General features: G+C 43.1%; 1 pseudogene; it reads right to left on the reverse strand.

Moving 5' to 3' along the window:
• Nucleotides 1–8,359: 8,359 nt before the first annotated feature.
• LOC104984470 overlaps nucleotides 8,360–10,988 on the reverse strand; it is a 23,914-nt pseudogene continuing 21,285 nt past the window's right edge.

The following is a 10,988-nucleotide window of genomic DNA, read 5'->3' on the forward strand; positions in this document are numbered from 1 at the left end:
GGCTCAGAGGAGGCTGCATTGGTGCTGGCTTGGAGCATAGTGACTTACTCTGTGGGACCAAGTCAGTCAGGACAGGCTAGGTTTGGCTGTGATGATGAACAATCCCCAAATCTCAGTGGCTTACACACTCAAGGCTCATTTCTTGCTCATGTCCCAGTACGGGACAGGAGGGACTCCGCTCATCCTAGTCATTTAGGAATCCAAGCCAAGGGGGCTTTCCTCCAGACATGATTCCCCACCCTCCCTCCCCTCCCCTCAGTTCAGTTCAGTTCAGTTATTCAGTCTTGTCTAACTCTTTTCAACCCCATGGACTGCAGCATGCCAGGCTTCCCTGTCCATCACTAACTCCTGGAGCCTGCTCAAATTAAACTCATCCATCGAGTCAGTGATGCTATCCAACTATCTCATCCTCTGTCATCCCTTTCTCCTCCTACCCTCAATCTTTCCCAGCATCAGGGTCTTTTCAAACAAGTCAGTTCTTTGCATCAGGTGGCCAGAATATTGGAGCTTCAGCTTCAGCATCAGTCCTTCCAATGAATATTCAGGACTGATTTCCTTTAGGATTGACTGGTTGGATCTCCTTGCAGTCCAAGGGACTCTCAAGAGTCTTCTCCAACACCACAGTTCAAAAGCATCAATTCTTTGGCGCTCTGCTTTCTTTGTGGTCCAACTCTCACATCCATACATGACTGTTGGAAAAACCATAGCCTTAACTAGACAGACCTTTGTTGGCAAAGTGATGTCTCTGCTTTTTAATATGCTGTCTAGGTTTGTCGTAGCTTTCCTTCCAAAGAGTAAGCGTCTTTTAATTTCGTGGCTGTAATCACCATCTGCAGTGATTTTGAAGCCCCCCAAAAATAAAGTCTCACGCTGTTTCCATTGTTTCCCCATCTATTTGCCATGAAGTAACGGGACCAGATGCCATGATCTTAGTTTTTTGAATGTTGAGTTTTAAGTCAACTTTTCCACTCTCCTCTTTCACTTTCATCAAGAGGCTCTTTAGTTTTTTACTTTCTGCCGTAAGTGTGGTGTCATCTGCATATCTGAGGCTATTAATATTTCTCCCGGCAATCCTGATTCCAGTTTGTGTTTCACCCAGCCCAGTGTTTCTCATGGTGTACTCTGCTGCTGCTGCTGCTGCTACTAAGTCACCTCAGTCGTGTCCGACTCTGTGCGACCCCAGAGACGGCAGCCCACCAGGCTCCCCCAACCCTGGAATTCTCCAGGCAAGAACACTGGAGTGGGTTGCCATTTCCTTCTCCAATGCATGAAAGTGAAAAGTGAAAGTAAAGTTGCTCAGTCGTGTCCGACTCTTTGCAACCCCATGGACTGCAGCCTTCCAGGCTCCTCCGTCCATGGGATTTGCCAGGCAAGAGTACTGGAGTGGGGTGCCATCATGTACTCTGCATATAAGTTAAATAAGCAGGGTGACAATGTACAGCCTTGATGTACTCCTTTTCCTATTTGGAACCAGTCTGTTGTTCCATGTCTGGTTCTAACTGTTTCTTCTTGAACTGCATGCAGATTTCTCAGGAGGCAGGTCATGTGGTCTGGTATTCCCATCTCTTGAAGAATTTTCCAGTTTGTTGTGATCCACACAGTCAAAGGCTTTGCCATAGTCAATAAAACAGAAGTAGATGTTTTTCTGGAATTCTCTTGCTTTTTCTATGATCCTACACATGTTGGCAATTTGATCTCTGGTTCCTGTGCCTTTTCTAAATTCAGCTTGAACATCTGGAAGTTCTCCATTCACCTACTCTAGAAGCCTCACTTGGAGAATTTTGAGCATTAGTTTGCTAGCATGTGAGATGAGTGCAAGTGTGCGATAGTTTGAGCATTCTTTGGCATTGCCTTTCTTAGGGATTGGAATGAAAACTGACCTTTTCCAGTCCTGTGGCCACTGCTGAGTTTTCCAAATTTGCTGGCATATTGAGTGAAGCACTTTCACAGCATCATCTTTTAGGATTCGAAATAGTTCGGCTAGAGCCCCCTCTCTCCCTCCACTACCCTCAACACTGTAGCAAGAGGTGAACCGCACACTGGCTTCTAAAACTTCACATTTTATTGGTTGAAGGAAGTCACGTGGAAGCATGTAGTTTCAGGGGGCTGGAAGTGCAAACCCCCCAGTGCCCAGGAGCTGATGGAAATGTTTGATGGGCAGCATGAAGGACTCAGGACTGGAAGGAGTAACTGGGTTATGGGTAAATGCATTGAGGTCAATTTCAAGTCCATTGTGGTGTGACCTTCCCTGGGAAATTGTGAGTACCCACCAACAGAAGTATGCCAGCCAAAGCAGGATGGGCACATGGGAGGAAGGTGGCAGAAGAGACTCTGCCATCACTGGGATGATGGGATATGGCCTGCATGGTGTTGGGTAAGGGCAAGGGCACTGGAGCCAGAGATGCCTGTGTTCAAATCCTCTTCTCTCTTTTTAGCTGTGTTACTCTGTGCAGACTACCTACCGTGTCTGGGCTCCAGCAGTTTCCTTTGTTACATGGGGATAATAATGATGCTGGGAAAGACTGAAGGCAGGAGGAGAAGGGGGAAACAGAGGATGAAATGGTTGGATAGTGTCACCTACTCAATGAACATGAGTTTGAGCAAACTCCAGGAGATAGTGAAAGACAGGAAAGCCTGGTGTGCTGCAGTCCATGGGGTCACAAAGAGTCGGACACAACTTAGAGACTGAACAACAACAGCAATAATGCCAAAAACATCTGTGAGGATTAGATGTCTATAGCACACAATGCCTGGCGCGTGGGAAGCTTGAGTCAAGTACTGCACGCATGCTAAGTTGCCTCAGTCATGTCCAACTCTTTGTGACCTGATGGACTGTAGCCTGCCAGGCTTCTCTGTCCATGGGATCCTCTAGGCAAGAATACTGGAGTGGGTTGCCATGCCCCCCTCCAGGGGATCTTCCTGATGCAGGGATCAAACCTGTGTCTCATATGTCTCCTGCATTGGAAGACAAGTTCATCAGTTGCTCTTATTGTTGTTCTCACTCCTACACAAGATCCTATGACCTTCCCCTCTTGAAATCCTTGGCAGCGTCTCTTCCTGGGCCTCTCACATCCCTAAGACATTAGTTAGCTGCCAAGGCAGAGCTGGGAGAGTGCTGTGCATGGCCCAAAAGTTTCTCCCCCACCGTTATGGCATGGCCTAAGAGGTAGAATGCTTTCTGGGACTTTCTCTAGCCCACTTCTGCCCCCCAGTATATTTTCCACTCTTCCTGCCTCCAAGTCTGATTACAAAGCATTTACCTTCTCCAGCTCATCCCCAAATCTTCCCTAACAACCATTGATCCAACTTATGTCTGCAAGATTTTGCCTTTTGCACACTGTCATAGAAATGGAGAGTCAGAGTATGCAACCTTTCTGCTGTATCCTAATTTATCTACTCTCGAGGTTTGGTTGTATTAGATGAGAGATTACTCTATCTTCCTTTTCCCTTTCTCCCTGTCCAGCTGCATCGCTGGCATTTGTTCCTTGGTTGCTATCTTCATAACTCTAAGTACTATATGCATATCTCCAGCTTAGAAGGTATCCCCAAGGCTTTCTGAGATAAAGCTTTTTACATCCCCACAAGCATTAAAATAACCATTTCAGAGACATCAGCAGGAGGCTTGGTAGAGAGAGGTGGTGTGTTTCAGAAATGAGGGCTTTAGGAGCATAGATGATAGAATAAAGTTAAGAGAAGTTTTCTGGAAGAGGCAAGACGAGCTGAACCTTGTCCACTTTCCCAGGGCAGCTGCTCACCCATCGCTCTGTCTGTGAGCCTTGACTTGCAGTATCTCATTCAGACACCAGGGGGAGGACAAGGGGCTTTGCTGGGATGTCCTCTCCTCTGATAGAAAGAAGACAGCTCCGCTTTCCCCGCCCCCATTCCTCCGAGCCTGTAAGGAGTTGCCTCTAGGTTCTCAGCTCCTAGCCCTCAATCTGATCAGAGGTTTGAGTCTATGCATGATATCTGTAGCTTCCAGGTCTTCTGTTCGTGGATAGGTCTCATCTGCACTCCATGTTCTCAAAGTGTGGTCCTTAGAGCCCTCACACGGGTACCAGTCTGTAGACACATACATTTCTGGGCCCTGCTCCAGACCTCTCATCAGGAGCTGGGGCCCAGGAACATGCATGTTTCATACTCAGCCCAGCTTCCTCTCATACACAGGCAGCACCAAAAACTAATGTTGAAGGCTTTCCATGATCTTACCCCATCAAACCCCTTCCTCATTTTCTCCCCTGTTCTCCATAGTCATTTCTCTGTAATGGGTTCATCATTTGAGGAAACACAGCATATTTGATTCTTGGAGGTTGAGCCTCTCACATGGAATTAACGTATCTTTAAAAAGTCTTTCAGGTGGCTCAGTGGTAAAGAATCTGCCTGCCAAGCAGGAGACGTGGGTCAGGAAGATCCCCTGGAGGAAGGCATAGCAACCCATTCCAGTATTCTTGCTTGGAGAATCCCCATGGACAGAGGAGCTTGGCGGGCTACAGTCCATGGGGTTGGAAGGAGTCGGACAGGACTGAATAGGGCCTGTAAGCACCATCTACCCCACCGCAGTCTGCAATTTGGAAGACTACATAAGACTCCCCACATTTTAGTTTCCAAGAAGTCCATTAGAATATTATCTGATCTGCACTTCAGTTTTCCCAAAATGTAGTTCCTGGAACCTTTGAGTGGGAATCACTCATCATTTTATAAAACAGTTTTAATACACATCTTAATATCGATACTTTTTATTTTAATACCAAAATAAGGAAGAGGAACAGAGTGTCCAAATAAAGAAAAGTCCTCTGCATTAATAAATTTAACTTTATGGAACTTTCATTCTGTTGCCCTCAGTTTTTCTGTTTTGTGCAAACAAATGAAAAATTCACCACAGACCAGCTTGTGTTCTTGGGCTGGAGTTTGGGGAGCAAGCTGATGTGAGGACTTGGTTTGAGAACAACTCCATGCTAGGCGGCTGTGTTGTGATTGCAGTACTAAGGCAGAGTATCAATACTGGACTTTTGGTACGTATTTTGTGTTATATCGATACGTGACATTTTAAATGAAAGAGAGAGGTGGTGGTTTTCTACATTTGGTCCTCATGATGTTTTAAGGGTTGAGAGTTTAAGAAAATGATGCCATTCATATATTTACTGTCTGCTGTGAGGACTCAGATGGGCCTAGAACCTGTGGACAGTTGTAGGTGCTGCCCTTTGGGCAGCAAGGTCATGCGAGTGAAGGGTGGAAAGTTGCATGGTGGGGTGATGAAGGAAGGAGCTGGGAGTACATTCTACACATGAGCACCAAGAAGGTCGTGATGTGGCTGTCCTGAAGGACTGGTCCATGAAGAAGTGAGCTGCCCTACACTCTGAGACACTAGAAAGAAGAGCTAGACCCAGTAGCAAGAACTCTCAGCGAGGAAAATGTAAACTTCATAGAGGAAAGATGTTCTAGGAATCAGAGATGCCTAAATATAGAAAGTGAGCCTCTCGTTACCACACACAGAGTTTGAAGAAGTCATTCATCTGGGAAGTGATGGAGAAGCTTACTGCATTTAAACAAAAGCAATAAAATTAAATAGAAATAATGGAAATAACAGTTTTACATTGATAGTACTTGACATATATAAAGTTGTTTTGGTACAACTGCAGTTTTAAAATACTCTTGAGAGGTAGATTGAAAACTATTCTGACTTCAGGTTCAAGATGGCAGATTGAGGATACACAGCAGTGCCCAAACAGAGGAAAATGCCAGCTCCCGAGGCGCTTACAATCTAGAAATTCTCTAGCTTCCGTATTATCCTTGAGACACTGGAAAAACTTAGGGACAGGGCAAAATAAGACGATATAAGGAAAAAGAAAGGCAGTTATAAGCTCCAAGGGAAAAAAGAAAAAAAAATAGAGACAATGTAATTATAGTTTCCGCAGTGTAGTGGTTATCACATTTGCCTCACAGTGTAATTACAGTATCCTATTGATTACATAGGAAACCATATGTAGTCATAAGAATGTAAACACTATTTTTGACTTTTAGAAACAATTTACAGAGCATAGAAACTTAGTGATGACTGAAGATAGAATGCCAATGTTAACATTTTTGACAATATAAAAATAAATGCATAGTCAGCGGAATACTTGTGTTAGAGATGGGGAAGTGAAATAAAAAGTAGGTGTGTTAATAGCTTCATTCTCATTCAAGATTGTTGAGATATTGACTAGAGTTGATAAAACAAGGGATAGAAGTGTAAGTACATTCTTTAAATGTTCAGAGGTAAACAGAAGACATAGACTAGACAGATTCACAGGCAGGTGATGAAACGGAGGAAGAGAAAAAGGAGGATGTTTTGTGAACTAAATTTTTGTTTGTCATACCAGGGAATCCATAGATTACCTAAAGTCCGTAAATCAACAAATGGAACCACAGGACTTCCCTGGTGGCTAAAACTCTGCATTCTCAATGCAGGGGGCCTGGGTTCTAGTTCCCTGGTCAGGCAACATGCTGGCTAAGAATCCACACATTACAACTAAAGATTCCACACGCCACAGCTGCAGGGTGAAGATCCCATGTTCTTGCTGCAACTGAGACCCGGCGCAGCCAAATAAATAAGATAAACATATATTTTTTAAAATAAATGGAACCATCAGCATTTTATTTAGTGTTTCAGAGGCTTATCACCTAAATAATAAGATAAATGGTTAAACGAGGTTTCCTTGAGGCAATGAGTCAGTGGTAGAAAGGACCAGAGCAAGAACCTTGTTTTCCATGACATAATGGGCATAACATTTTTTTAATTACAAAAAAACCCTACAGTGTAATATATTATTTTCATGTTGTTAAAAAATCAAAATAAACCATCCCCATTATAATATAGGAAGAAACTGAGGCTCAGAGAGGCAAGATGACTTTGTTTAGGTCACAGCACAAGGAAGGAGAGTGACCAGGAATGAATGCCATATCTCAGGACACAGCTCCTCCGAGCTCCACGGGGCTGCTCCAAAGAGCCGTGAGAGCTCCTTTCATCGTGCTTCTGTGATTCACCATCCATTCGAGCTGCTGTGCCTTTGCACCTGCTCTTTTCTCTGCCTAGGGGGCCCCTCCCAACTTCTTTTGCTGGCATGCGTCTGTTCATTTATCATGACCCAGCCCTATGTCAGTTCCTCCATAACAAGGACTCTTCTTTTGTCTTCTTCCTGTACTCTGTCCCTGTAATGTTTATTTATGATCCCACTGGATCATAAATATTTGGCTATCCATCTGTACATGTTTCTGTCTCATTTGCTAGTCTATGAACCTTTCAAGGCAGAGGTCTGTGTCTGATTCAACACCATACCCTAGCTCCCACCCCACTGCCTGCCCCTGGGTCTTCAAAAGTGTTTCCGGAATTTGTGAATGGGTGGAGCGCATGTGTCTGTGACTCTAAGATTCTGGGCTGGTGGCCGAGCCCCAAAGCCTGGCCGTGGGCCTGACAGCTGTGGAGGAGCTGCTCCGTCAGGCTCACACGCATCCCCGAGTGACTGTCCTTCTCTCAGCCTTCATATTCCATCCCCTCCTATTTACTTGTTCTCCACTCACATCCCAAGGCTTATCTGCAAATCTCAGTGTTCCCAAAAGGCATGCTTTGGGAGCCAAGTGGAACCTTCCATCTGGATTGTATCAAGTCACTGACAAAGTTCTGTCCCCAAGTCAGCAGAGGCTGGAGGAAGGCTTTGGGGGAAGACCTTTTCTCCGTAGAGGAACTAACCCAGAGAAAATGATAATAATGTGCTGGTAGGAGCTGCTGAAAGTGGTGGAAACAGAGGAATGCACAGATTGAGCAGCTCTTAGACGTGTGTCCCCAGGCAGGCTCTTGGCGTCTCTGGGCCTCTGTTTCCTCATCTGGATCATAGGAAAGTGGTAGATGCCTTTATGTCAGACGGGGTTTACATGAGACAAAGCATGAGAACAGGTCTGGAACGACACTGACTCCGAGCTGGTGTTCTGTCTATCTGTACCTCTTCCTTTCTCTACAGTCATTTTTTTTTTATTTTAATTTTTTAATTTTTATCACAGGGAGCCCCTAACACGGCTTAAGAGGCAAATCCTTCTGTCATTACAACAAAAACTAGTTTTCCACCCCATCCTCACTATTAATTTTTCCCCAGAGGCAACCGTTTTCAATTCTTTAAACAATTCTGGTATTTACTTGCATATTTCAAAATAACTTGCTTGTGTTGTTATTTTTGTTTTGTTTTCAGGTTTCATCTTTTTAATCATCCTGGTGAAGGATATCCTAAATGTTACGTGAGACACAACAGAACATTTTTTATTTTCAGTATTAAGAAAAAAATGAGGGAAGTTTTATTCCTTGTGTATCTACACGGGATGTGCATGCATCTCAGTTGTCATAATTGTCCCTGTAATTTCCTCCTAAATAGTGGTCATAACCACCCTGACTTCTGCCACCGTAGTCTCTGGATCTTCCATGTCCATATCCATATCCTCCAGGTCAATTGTTACACCTGTCACTTCCATAGTCCCGGTCCCCACCTGCTCTAGAGTAACTGTGACCACACCCACAGGCTCAAAGTCACCTCCTCCTGTTCCCCGAGGCCAACTTGCCCGAGTGGTCTACATGGATCTGACAATTATCAGAGACTTTCCATTCAAGGCTCTCATAGCATCGGAGGCACACTCTGGACTGTTGAAGGTGGTGAAACCAAAACCCTGGGATAGCTGTGTCTTCCAGTCTTTGACCTTGACCACCCCAGAAACAGGTCAGAAGCTGCTGAAATGATCTTCCAGAGCGCACCCATCAGGGCTGAAGTTGAGTCCTCCCACAAAGAGCTTCCCTTCTTCAGGGCATGGCAGTAAATTCAAGTCCTGGAAATGAAGACGTAAAAAGGCCAAAGAGACAGCTACTGTGAAGGAGCTGAGAGACTGGGCTGTAATGATACTTTTTAATTCATCTACTGAAGGGCATCTTGGTTGATGCTAGCTTTTGGCAACTCTGAATAAAGTTGCTGTAAACCTTTGTGTGTAGGTTTTTGTGTGGACTTAGGTTTTCAACTCATTTAAGTGAATAGCAAGGAGCACCATCTCTGGATTGTATGGTAAATCTATACTCAGTTTTGTAAGAAATTTCAGACTGTCTTCCAAAGTGGCTGTACCATTTTGCATTCCCACCAGCAATAAATAAGAGTTCCTGTCATTTCGCATCTTCACCAGCATTTGGTGTGATCAGGTTTTCAGATATTCTGATAGGCATATAGTGAGAAAAAAGTGAAAGTGAAGTCTCTCAGTCACGTCCGACTCTGCAACCCCATGGACTGTAGCCCACCAGTTCCTCCATCCATGGGATTTTCCAGGCAAGAGTACTGGAGTGGGTTGCCATTTCCTTCTCCAAGGTGTATAGTGGTATCTCACTATTTTAATTTGTAAGTCACTGACATATAATTTTGAGCATCTTTTCATATGTTTATTTGCCATCAATATATCTTCTTTGAGAAGGTATCTGTTCACATCTTTTGCCTATTTTTTAGTTGGTTGGTTTTTTTATTGTTCAGTTTTAAGAATTTTTTGTATATTTTAGACATAAGCCTCTATCAAATTGTGTTTTGCAGATATTTTCTCTCAATCTTTGACATGTCTTTTTATTTTATTAATGTACTGAGCTTCTATTATTATTATATGTTAAACTTCTAAGAGTTCATTTTTGTTCTCTACATGTTCTTTTTAATAGTTCCTTCTTTTTGTTTCATGTATAGAAAAATTCTTCCCATCTCTCTGAAGATATTCATGACAGTTTTTTCCTGAAGTGTTCCTCTCCCTGCAACCCTCTGTTTTTTTCCAAAGTGCTTTTATTTCTTAGTAGAGGCTCTCCCCTAACAACAGGGGATTCTTGTTTGCCTTCTTGTCTGAGGAAGACACCAGAATCTGACTGTACACTCTGTCTGTGTTTGTGTTTGGGGATGTGGGGGAGGGGAGGGTGTGCTTCTTTCTAGGGTAATTGGGCCAACATTTTTGAGGGGAGACTTCTTATCCAGTCCTTGCTGGACCTCGCTACTAGTACTTTGGGATTTGAATGGGAGAAGAAGCCTAGAAGTTCAACATCTAATAAGTAAATTTCCATTTCATCCCTATTTTAAATACTCCATATTCATCTATGTCTGCTCTCTTCCTGTCTGGAAATCCTTATTTTATCTTCAGATAGTGAAGCTTCAGGTTTCTGCTGAGGTGCAGAACAGTTTACCACCTGTCTGGTGAGGCAGGGAATGAGTCTGGGATTAAACTGCTTTTTAGACTTTTGGGGGCATAAAACATTATGAGTTTATTCCATGAGGAAATTTTCATTTTCCCCCAGTGTTTTAATACTCAACAAGAATAACATCTAATGTCTTTTCATATTATTTGTAGGCTTAAATTTTTAAATTAGAAGTGGTGATACTAGATAAGATATAATTCACACTAGTTTCTAATCATCTTCTTTTAATAAGAATTTGATGAGATTATTTTGTCACCCTAAAATAAGATTTTACTAAAATGTGTACTTTTCTGTCATTCGTTCATCCAAAGATCCAGCTTTATTATCCTCAGTCTGTATTTATAATGAATGAATTTGAATGAAAAATTCCTATTAAAAAGTATTTCTATACATTTTATTTTAATTGTTCTCTATATTTGGCATGATTCTTTTACACATCATAATAGAGAATTTTTTTTTTTTTTTTGGTCAGAACCAAATAATCCTGGGAGCCTGAACTGAAAAAGTGGTAAAAAAGGAAAAAAATACCCAGACTCTACAAATGTCTCAGAATTTTTTTTTAAACAGGAGAAAAAAAATTTTTAAACACATGGAGCTTTCTGAAAGGTCTTTAACAAGCTACCTTGGGAGCTCAATTGAAAAAAGAGGTAGACTCTCTCGTTGGACACTGCTCGTAGGGGGCGGGGTGAGGGCGGAGCGCACGTCAAAGCGGAAGTGGGTCGTCGCGCAAAAAAGAAAAAAAGAAAAAAGAGGTAGATGTACT

This window comes from Bison bison, unplaced genomic scaffold, assembly GCF_000754665.1.
Source record: "Bison bison bison isolate TAMUID 2011002044 unplaced genomic scaffold, Bison_UMD1.0 scf7180017864029, whole genome shotgun sequence".
Lineage (NCBI taxonomy): Eukaryota > Metazoa > Chordata > Mammalia > Artiodactyla > Bovidae > Bison > Bison bison.